General features: G+C 47.1%; 1 pseudogene; it reads right to left on the bottom strand.

Annotated features, from left to right (window-relative positions):
• Positions 1-3,028: 3,028 nt before the first annotated feature.
• Positions 3,029-8,991, bottom strand: LOC113832537 (annotated as a pseudogene).
• Between the last annotated feature and the right edge of the window lie 2,142 nt (positions 8,992-11,133).

The raw sequence follows: 11,133 nt of genomic DNA, 5'->3' as shown, positions 1-11,133 counted from the left end.
ACCTTGGATGGGGCTGATCTGAGGATGAGCCTGTGGAATGTTCAGCCTACAGGTAGACTTGGCATCCACAGTGTAAAGTTGTGATCCGTGGAAAAGTAGGCCAGTCCTGCCACTAACAGTTCAGCCAGGTGTGAACCAGAGCTGAGTCTAGTGAAGCAAAGCTTTTAGTACTTCAGTGAATGTCGGTTCAAACTGGGGGTGGACCGAGGGATAGTGTTCTGGGTGATAAAAGGAGTTAGTGGTACATAACTTAGTGGACCCACTGCTGATAGTGCTAATTACAGGGAATTCATAGGCAAAGCGTGCCAGGATTCGTGGGCTGCAGCTCACCTTCTTGGATGCTGGGTCTGTTTCGATCTGAATTTGGGTTAGAATAGTCATCACTGGAAATGTATCTATCTCACATCTGGCATTGCGTGAGGCTGGAAGAACAGAGTCCATCCCATAAAGCACACAGACGTGACTAGCCAGTGAACTCAGTAACTAAGGATTTTTGTTGTATATTAATTATGATAATTGAAGCCATCTGGGTTTTAGTTAGGGTTTGTTACTGCTGCTCCTGCTGCTGTGATAAAACCTGATCAAAAGCAACTTAAAGAAAAGACTTATTTGTCTTATACACCCCAGGTTAGTCCATTGAGGGAGCCATGGCGGGAATGGAAGGAAAAATTGGAGGAAAAGCCCTCCTTTACTGACTTTACTCCAAATTTACTGCTTACTCCCTATTACTTCCTTAGATTCTTTACATAACCCAGGCCACCTGCCCAGGGGTGGTACAATCTTCAGTGGGCTGGACCCTCCCTCATCAAGCGTTAATCAAGAAAATGCCCTACAGACTTGGCCTAAAGGCAATCTGATGGCAGATTTCTTTTTCAATGGTTTCCTCTAGCCAAGTACCTCTAACCTGTGACAAGCTGACCAACAAGTGGGAAAAAAAAAGAACCCAGCTTCCACTAGAATCAAACTATTCTATAATGTTATTGACAGTTTTCTGTTACTGATAGACCCTTGACCAAAAGCAAGTTGGAGGAAATGGTTTATTCACTCAGTTCCATATAACAGTTCATCCCCAAAAGGGCAGAAACTCAAACAGGACAGCAATAGGAGGCAGGAGCTGATGCAGAGGCCATGGAGGGGTGCTGCCTATTGGCTTGTTCCTCATGGCTTGCTCAGCCTCTAAGAAAGCACTGGATGGTTCCACCCACATCACTGGGAACTGGGCCCTCCTAGCACTGAAAATGCCTTACAGCCAGATCTTCTGGAACCAGCACAGTCCACTTCTGGTTTTGTCTTAGTCTCTAGATTACTTCCCTGCAACATATCCTCTTTGGCAATCTAGCCCCACAAAGGCATCTATCTGAACTTGGAGCCTATGTGGAAGAGGATGTGGGACCACATTGCCTTTTCACTGGGGTAAACTCCTCAGTCTTGCTCAAGGAACAGGGACACAAATGTGCTGGTGGGCAGCTCAACTCTAGCCTTTTCCCAAAAGGCCTGTCTATGCCTCCTGGTGCACAGAACTCACTGTGCTCGGGGGTGAGCCCTGCATTTCCATTGCCTCTGGGCTTCCAAAACATAGCACATGATCCTTGGAATAAAAATATGCTACTGATTTTTCCAAGGATGAAAGGGTAGCTGGATGAACAGAAATGCAAGCCAAAAGAGCAGGGCTTATCATTGCTCTCTGCATTTGAACATTTCTACTCCTACTTGGAGAGGCCCAGAGGAGCTAACTCTGCCTCTGTTTGCTAAGCACATGGACACTAGTAATACATGGATTTGCTGATTCTATGTACCAGAGCGGGAGGGTGATTGGCCAGGAATGTTTGGACATTTTATGAAGAGCCTAGTTAATCAGGAATACTGGAGGACAGGGCAGAGTCACCCAGCCACACTTGGGCTGGTATGAGAGAGATGCCAACAGAGTCTAGGAATGACAGACAGGTGACTGCCTCTTGAGCAAGTCCAAACTTTTTAAGACTGGTTTAGGAAATCCAGAGGGCAATGTCCTACCTGAGATACGAATATGCTTTGGCAGACCTTGGTCTAGGCAGACACTAAAGCACATTTTTAACTTCCCTGGTATGGCCTGTTAGGTTATATAACCACATTATAACATTTGGTTACAAATACATTGCATACATTATTCGAAACAAACATGTATCTTGACTAACCCACCTTCTATTCTCCACTCAGACTTGAACCAGGAAATACTTTCTCTGGTTCCCATCTGCAGTACTGCAGAGAGGCAAACTGGTAGTCACCTGGCAATACAGTGATTCATTTGGCTTAGCAGAGCGAGGTGTACTTTTCTCTGTCATTTACCTCCTATTTCCAAGATGAACTAAAAGTGTAAGCAAATGCGAATGCCTCAACAGATTGAAACTGTTTGCAGATACATGAACTGGATTGTAACAGGCTACCTTTTTAAAAGCAAAAGTGATGTAGCAGAATGACTTGGGAGTTGTCAGCTGTGATGCACATGGCTGGGACATGGATGTGCCCCCTACCCCGAGATAGGGTTAGTTAGTCCTGTATAGTCTGTATAGTTAGTCCTGGTTGGTCTCAAACTTAGAGATCCATGCCTGGCTGCAACTAAAATTTCATACACATTTTAAGCCATTAGAAAAATATTGTTCTTTGTTCATCAGCTATACAAATAGGCACTTGACCCTGGTTTGTTAACCAGTCTAAAACTCTTGTTCAGAAATCAAGGAAGAAACCTACTGGACTTCTGAGTTTGCTGGTCTCCTCCCAGAGAGAGGGCCTGCTCCTGCAGCAGTCTCCACTGAGAGCAATATGGTGACTACGACCTTTCCAGCAGAACACCAGTAGAATTGGTGTTCCCAAACTAGCCCATGAGCATGTCATTGGTAGGGAGTGGGTGTGCGCATGCTTCCTCTTTGTGGAGAGGAAGGGGAGTCTAGACAGTTGTGAGGAACAGGGTAGGTGACAGAACCATGAACGACTCTCACCTCTAGCCACAGGGGAGGCAGGAACCTCCAGGGACTGGACCAAAACACAGAGCTTCAATAAATAACTGACTCTGTTTTATCCACACCCCAGTGAACTGACACAGTAACTGGAGAGAGCAGCCCTCATACCAAGTACCGGCTGGGTTGAGGGAGTGCTGACATCAGGTAACTCCAGTTAGCTTCCAGAAGTGAACAAGGACCAAAGCCTAGAATGGCAGAGAAAGCCAACCAGATCAATCCTCCTGCCCAGGACTGGAGCCACACACAGATGCCGTCGTAAGCCTACAGTGCCTTAACCTAGGTCTTTAACTAGATCGTTGGTCACCAACTGGGCTCCTGGTGTCCTCCTATCCTCCCTGGACCAAGATAGGTGAGTGATGTCATTCCATGGTGACAGGAACATCTTCTATATCTCTGGGGACTGCACTCTGGAGCTCACGTCTGATTTCAGGAGACAACTGTGGGTGGGGCTGCAGTCAAAGCAGTTCCAGGAGGGCCTCCTTCTGGTCCGTGGCCAAGTCGGCCTTGTAGCATTGTGCCAATGTCAGGAGGCACTGGTGCCAGAGCACAGGCAGCTGGCGCTTCTCCATCCGGAAGCCCAGAAAATCGAAGACCAGGGCGTCTAGCACCCGGTATGGCGATGCATACTTCTTATCTAACAGCAGGCGCAGGAAAATGCTGTTAGCGCCACTGTATTCCATCTCGGCAATCTTCAGCATGGCCGCACTAGGAGGGAAGCTGGAGTTAAGGACTAGTGGAGAGATTCTGGACAAAGTGTCTCCCCAGACTCACCCTAACCTAGAGCATCCCAAGGTGTCCCCGCATCTCCTCATTAGTACACTCCTGGGATTGATTCTCTTTACCGCCTGTCTACATCCATCTCACACTTCTGCCTCTGGCCGGGATAGCAAACAATCCCTGCATTCAACTCGATAGGGTGTGTCTAAATGTCTCACCACTCCATCATTTATCACACCTTTTTCTAGGTATCCATTCATTCATGCCGTCATTCAACAACTATTTACTGAACACCTACTGTGTGCCAGGTCTTTGGATCCTGCCCTCGAAGGCTTCTATTCTACTGGAGCAAATCATATACCTGCTGGTTGAAATAGCCACAGACTCTAGGTAATCATAGCTCATTCTCCCTTCTTGCCCTCCTGCCAAAGTTCTGGCCTCTCTACTACATGACTCTCCACCGACCTCACCAACACTACCTGGAGTGCAACACAGGGATGGAGCACTTAGTGATGATGCTGCCCACGATGATGGCTTCTCGGAGGGTACATGTGCCAGACTCGCACAATGGGTTCAGGATTCCTAGGCAGAGTCATATGCAGGGACTTTTAGTACCCAGCAAGCCCAACATCTAAGGACCAACAGTGGAGATAGCCAGTTGCCAAGCAGATTACTGACCCTTCCTTTCTCTCTTACTTCTGGGTTTTTACCTTTAAACCAGGCTCCAGGTTTGAACAGGGCTTTCTTGAGTGCCATGTAGAGGTGAAAGTTGAGTTGTTTGTACTCTGCGATGTCATCCCATACTCGGGGATGCAGGACAAGGTTGTAGAAGCGCTGAGCCATCTGTTCTTTCAGATTAGAGGTAAAAATCCAAGCAAGGTGGGAGTTTGCAAGTCACAAGAGTCTGGCCCTGGCCTTTTAAGTTATCACAATGCATGAGAGAGGTTTTAGAGTAGATATGGGGACATCACTTCAGAGAGGGGTATGTGAAGTGGTATGTGAAAGGTTCAGGCATCAGGCTGGCCTGCCTCTGTCACCTGGCAGAATCCACTCAGGCAGTACCCTGGTCAGCCCAGGGTTCCATGGGAACTAAGTCTGCACTCATGGTATAGAGGAACCCTTTAAAAGACAGACGCTGCCCACTTACACTCTCTTCTCTTCTCTTATGCTCTCTCTGCCTCTCTATGGCAACCGGCCATGGCGGTCAGCCATTAACCCTGTTCCTCTTCTTTCTTAGTCTCTACTCTGCCGGGCTTATAATAACCTGGGTAATACGTCTTAGTCTCATGTCTCATCTTGTGCCTCTTCTTCATTTCTAATTTAAGCAAAAGAATAACAGTATGCACACCACATCCAGGTGAGCTTAAAGAGGAGCTACTTTGTCTGCAAGTAGGTCTGTGCACCATATATGTGCCTGGTACCCATCGGATTTCCTGGAGCTAGAGATGATTGAAAGCCTCCATGTGGGTGCTGGGAATTGAACCCAGGTCTTCTAGAAGAACAAGCGCTCTTAACCACTGAGCCACCTCTCCAGACCAAGCATTTTTCTTTTGTTGGTTTTTCGAGACAGGGTTTCTCTGTGTGTAGTCCTGACTCTACAGGAACTCACTGTGCAGAACAGGCTGGCCTAGAACTCACAGAGATCCACCTGCCTCTGCCTCCTGAGTACTGGGATTCAAAGTGTGCACCACCATTGCCTGGCCCCTAGTGTATTTCAGACAGTGCTGTTGCTTAGACCCATAGCCTTTTGTGCATTATTTAAGCAAGGCACCTCGAGCTTCTTTCCCAGTCTAGTTTTTGGCTGGCTACTCTCCTTTCTCCACCCTGAGGGACCTGAGGTCACCGGAGAATTCTCAGAATTCTCAAGCTACTCTCTCACACCAGGGCTGTATCCTGGAAGCTATGTAGGCCCTTCCCATGGAAGTCTACCACAGGACTTTTTCCTGAAAACACAGGAGGAGAAGTTAAGGGAGTAGTAGGAACAAGTCCAAGGGAGAGAGCCATGGGCTGGCCAATGACATGGCTGAGGGAGGCAGAGTCTACACACCACACCCTGCACCACAGATCAGCCACCCTAGACCATCTACACTACCTGGTGGCTTGATACATAGCAGCCGCAGTCCAGGCCTCAGGCTCAGTGACATAGAGGATTTGTTCCCAGTTGGACAGTGCAGGGATGATCTTAAAAGCCTTGGGCAGTTTCCCACTTCGGCCCTTGGATAACACCTGGAGATGGAGGAGGCAGAGCCATCAGCACCCACGGTTGAGGTCCTGGCCCCGTCCCTGCGTTTTCATGCGCGGCCTCACTTATCTTCAGAGCAACCCAAAAAGGCTCATTTCTCAGGTGACCAGAATTTAGTGACTAGACCCTGAGCCCACTGGTTCTGCCTCAGTCCTTTTCTGTCCTGGCCACCATGGCTCACTCGTCGGGTGCCATGTGTGAGAGGCTTCCTGTTAGGATACCCCACCACACATGCCCTCACAGTCCTTACCTCCCGGACTCCTCTGTAGACCTCCAGGACCCGGGGGTCCAACTGAGACATAGGAAGCCAGACACCTCTGACATGACCATCTCCACCTCTGTCTACTTCTTAGTCAGCTTCTCCATGATGATGTCAGCCAGAGTGCGCCTATGGAGACAGAGGGGACAACGGTGAAGAACTAGGGTCACTCTCCAGGAAGCTCTAAAGTCCCCTCTCTGTTCGTGAAAGGATGGAAGGATTGACAGACAGACAGACAGACAGACAGACAGACAGACAGACAGACAGACAGACAGCCATAGTGGCACCAGCCTTTAAGGCCAACACTTGGGCAGATCTCTGTGAGGTTAAGGCCAGTGTGGTGGTCTTCATAGGGAATTCCAGGTCAGCCAGGACTCCGTAGTAAGACACTGTCTCAGAGGAAAAAAGGAGCCACAAAACAGTCCCCAAACAAATCAGGAATGCTGCACAAACTAGCATGTCACCCTTGCACAGGGGTCACTCTAGTCTGTGATATTGTTCCAGTTTTAGCATAAATGCCGCTATAAGCTCCTCAAACTTGATTTTTTTTCTTTTAAATTTATTTATTATGTATAGTATTCTGCCTGCACGTATGTCCGCAGGCCAGAAGAGGGCCCCAGATCTAATTACAGATGGTTGTGAGCGACCATGTGGTTGCTAGGAATTGAACTCAGGACCTCTGGAAGAGCAAACCGTGCTCTTAACTACATATCTCCAGCCCCTTAAACTTTATTAGTATTGCTGTGTGCTCATGTGGAAGTCAGAAGACCACTCTATGGAGCTGAGTTTTCCTACCACCTTGAAGTGAGCTCTGGGGATTGAACTCAGGTCATCAGGCTTGTGCAGGAAGCACTTCACCTGCCTGGCCATTTTGCAGCTTCGCCCTTTTCAGCCTCTTTAAACAGAAGCCATCAAATGAGGATTCAAAATTACCATAGCCTGAGGCTAGAGAGACAGCTCAGTGGTTAAGAGCACTTACTGCTCTTGCATAGGACCTGAGTTCACTTCCCATTATCTGCACAGTGGATGTGACTCCTGTTCTCATATTCTTTGGACTTTCATGGGCACTAAGAATGCACATAACATACATACAGGAAAAATACCCATATACATGAAGTAAAACGAAGAAAGAAAATTTTAACATGTTACCATCGTAGCAGGATATAGGCTGCTCATGGCATCTTTAAGGTCACCGACACATACTTAAAAGTTGCCCCTCAGTTGGAGGTGTCACTCAGTGATTAGCTCAGATGAGGCCCTGGGTTCTAGCCTCCAGGCAACATTGTTCAGACTTCCAGATCTGTGTCCTATGGTCTGCAGTAGGATGTTGGCAGAAGGCTGCCCGCTTTTTTTTTTTCAACACAGGGTTTCTCTGGCTAGCCCTGGTTGTCCTGGAATTAGCTCTGTAGACCAGGCTGGCCTTGAACTCAAGAGATGCAGCTGCCTCTGCCTTCAGAGTGCTGGGATTGAGGCGTGTGCCACCGCTGTGTCTGATGGGTGGTGCTTTTATTCCCAGACACAGACAGAGGCCTGAAACTCAGAGGTAAGCAATCCAAATAAAGTTTTAAGGCATTATTGGGGACAGGGTGAAATTTCAACCTCTAGTTTGGGTGCTTCACAGTCTCTTCCATGTGCCCCAGGTTATACCGTCTGACAGTGTTTCACAGTCCCTCCCATGGGCCATAGTTTACATGTTCTGCTGGCTGTGTTCCCAAAGACCTTGCCCTGGTTCTGAAGATGCCAGTACCAAGAGCCCAGAAACTCAGAGCCCCCTTTCTACTCTCTTGTCACTCACATCGGATCAAAGAAATCCAATCTGCTAAGTTTGTCGGAATCATGAAAGAGCAGATATGAGGTGGGCCCGGGAGCCCTCTGGGGATAGGAACATGAACCAGATCCACACTTTGTGAACTCTAGTAGAGCTGTCAGAATCCATCTGGGAGGGCTCTTCTCAACATTCTACACACTCAAGCCATAGTCCCCTCATCACTTCACATTCGTGATAAGAGACAGACTGTACCACACTCGGAAGAACTGAGAACGGCTACCCGTTCATTATGTAGAGTCAGAATAAACTGGATGAGGGCCCTTTGCCCTAAACTTATTTCCCCACCCCCCCACCATACATCTGCCCAAGAATTTGACCACAGGCAGCTGAAATACCTGCATGTTTCAGAAGCAGCATTCAAACTAGATGGGGATGAAATTCTTGTTCTCTCTGGAGGCAGTGTTACTCCTGTGGTGATATTTGGCAATGCCTGGGATAATTTTTCATTATCACTCCTGGTATCTAGAGGGGAGATGCCAGCAACAGCTGCAGAAGATCCTTAGGTTCTATCTTCCACCCAGCCCAAATGCCAGGGCTGAGACCAAAAGCCCTGGATTAAAGGGAGCCTAAGGTCTGAGAGTAACATGCCAAGAGAAAACTGGGTAATCCAGGAAGTTCTCCATCAGATGGACAAAAGAGGAGCTATCTGGAGTCTGGGTCAGGCTCACTTAGAAGGTTTGGCCAAGATGGTATTCTATAGCTGGCAATGCTCAGACCAAAAGCTGGCCAGGGAACTAGCTTGTGGGAACTTTCTACCAGGATCTACTGTCCCAACTCTTAAGTCCTACCTCGTAGGAGGGTTCTTATTCATGAATATTTCAATGGCCCGTTCATCTTCAGGGTCCACAACCACCTCTGCTTGGTGGTCCACTCCAGTCATTTTGGTTGCCTTTTCCAGGGTGGGCCATTCCTCATCCTCATCGTCGGTTCCATCCTGGGGCACTCCCAGACCTAAAGAGGGAAGACAAAATGATAAGCATGGGGCTTCTGAGTCAGTCCACTTCTGCCATGGACTGCATGCCCAGGGTGCTGGGGATACACATGTGCACAAGGAAGGAACAGAGAGTTACAAACCATTTTTCTGTCCCCAGAGACTTAGAATCTTGAGAGATAAAATATAACACATGAAACAGATGTTAGTAAATAATGGTTGACCCGCTGTCTCCAGTGATCTAGAAGGATCCGTCCTATAGTACACACGTGGAACCTGGTTAGTCCAGGCAACCTCAAGAAGTGGGCACTATCCCTGTACCCAGGTCAAACCGGGACAGAAAAGTTGATGTGCCCATAGCAGGCAGTTCGCGTCCTAACCTTCCCTTCTTCCCCACTATGCCTCTTGCACAAAAGAGCTACATCATGTACTAAAACTAAAACCATGGTGGAGGCAGGGTGCACCACAAGCACTTGGATTACTGCAGAGGGTGATGAGGCTTTGGATGGCAATTTGGGAGGAAGTGTGTGTCTCATATCCTAGAAAAGGATTTTAATAATATTACTGTTGGGCATTAAGAAGCCAGAGCCAGAAATAGGACCATAGGACCACAAAGGAAAAGTACATCCAACTGGGAAGGCCCCAAGGCTAGGCAGTGGTATTTGGTCTCTAATCAACCAATATATACATGTGAAGTTATGGACTTGGAGCAGCAGGCTTTCTTGGGACTGCCAGCGCCCAAATCATGACATAATCTTACTATTAATTATGGCCTTAGCTTTAGGCTTGTTTCTACTCAGCTTTTTAATTGAAATTAACCCATTTCTATTAGTCTACGTGCTGCCCTGAGGCTGTTTATCTCATCTACATACTGTCCATCCTGCTTCCCTCTTGTCTGGCTGGCCTTGTCGCTCTCTGCACCCCAGACTCACTTATCCCTCCTCTGCGTAGCTATTGGCCATTCAGCTTTTTATTAGACCAATCAAGTGCCTTAGGCAGGCAAGGTGAAACAGTATCCTATCTTTACATAGTAAAATAAATGCAACACATTTTTAGATAAACAATTATTCTGCAACACATACAAATGTAACACATCTTTACATAGTTAAACAAATATTCTGTTCCACAACAATGACTTACATAGTCAAGGATGACCTGGGAATTCCTGGCTCATCTGTCTCTACCTCCCAAGTGTTAGAATTACAAGCATGGACCACACTGTCTAACATTGAACTCTTGGTGTTTTTGTTTTTGTTTTTTGTTTTTTTTGAGAGACAAGCATCTGACCATGTAACCTTGCCTGGCTTGGAACTTGCTCAATGTCACAGAAGTCTGTCTGCCTCTGCTTCCTTAGTGGTGGAATTTAAAGTCACGGGCCAACACAACTGGTTGACTTTTGAAACACCACACATAGCTGGCAAAGCCCCTGGAAGAGTCTAACAAGCCAAAGGAGTTGAAATATTATATAACAGGTCATTTGCAACAGAATTGGACTAAGGGTACACATAGCTCAGGAGAGTACACAGAGCATGTCCCCGAGATCCATGTTTTGTTGTTGGTTTTTTAAAATTTTGTTTTAGACTTCTATATACTATTTTATGTGTTTGCACAAGTGTCCCTGGTGCCCAAAGAGGTCAGAAGAGGGCATATGATCCCTTGGCATTGGAGTTACAGGTACCAGTGATCTGGCATGTGAATACTTGGAACCAAATTCTCATCTCTCTGAAAAAACAAGTGCCTTTGTTGGGTTTGTTTATTGAGACAGGGTTTCTCTGTGTAGCTCTAGCTGATTGGAACTCACTATGTAGACCAGGAAATCTTTCTTCAACCCCCTAGTTGTGGGATTACAAGCAGCTGTGTATTGAGGTCAGGGGCTCTTGCTTCCAAAGCATGTATTTCACCAACTGATATTTCTCATCACCTCCCTAGCTTCTGGTCAGACTGTCAGCAGAGGTGGACCCAATAGGGTGTCACTGATCACTAGCTGTCGAATGGATTACAGACATTAGAGAACAGTAAATGATGATGCTCCCACAGTGATTCCAGGGCTCTAACAGGAGTATGTTCCAAGCTAAGGAAGTGGATATATCCTGAAGACAAAAATCATCAGGGTTTACTGACAAACCTGATGTAGAATGAGAAAGAGGAGTCTTGAGCAAG

Source organism: Cricetulus griseus, assembly GCF_003668045.3.
Source record: "Cricetulus griseus strain 17A/GY chromosome 1 unlocalized genomic scaffold, alternate assembly CriGri-PICRH-1.0 chr1_0, whole genome shotgun sequence".
NCBI lineage: Eukaryota > Metazoa > Chordata > Mammalia > Rodentia > Cricetidae > Cricetulus > Cricetulus griseus.
Note: the sequence above shows the minus strand (reverse complement) of the source record. Positions and strands in the feature narration are given on the sequence as shown.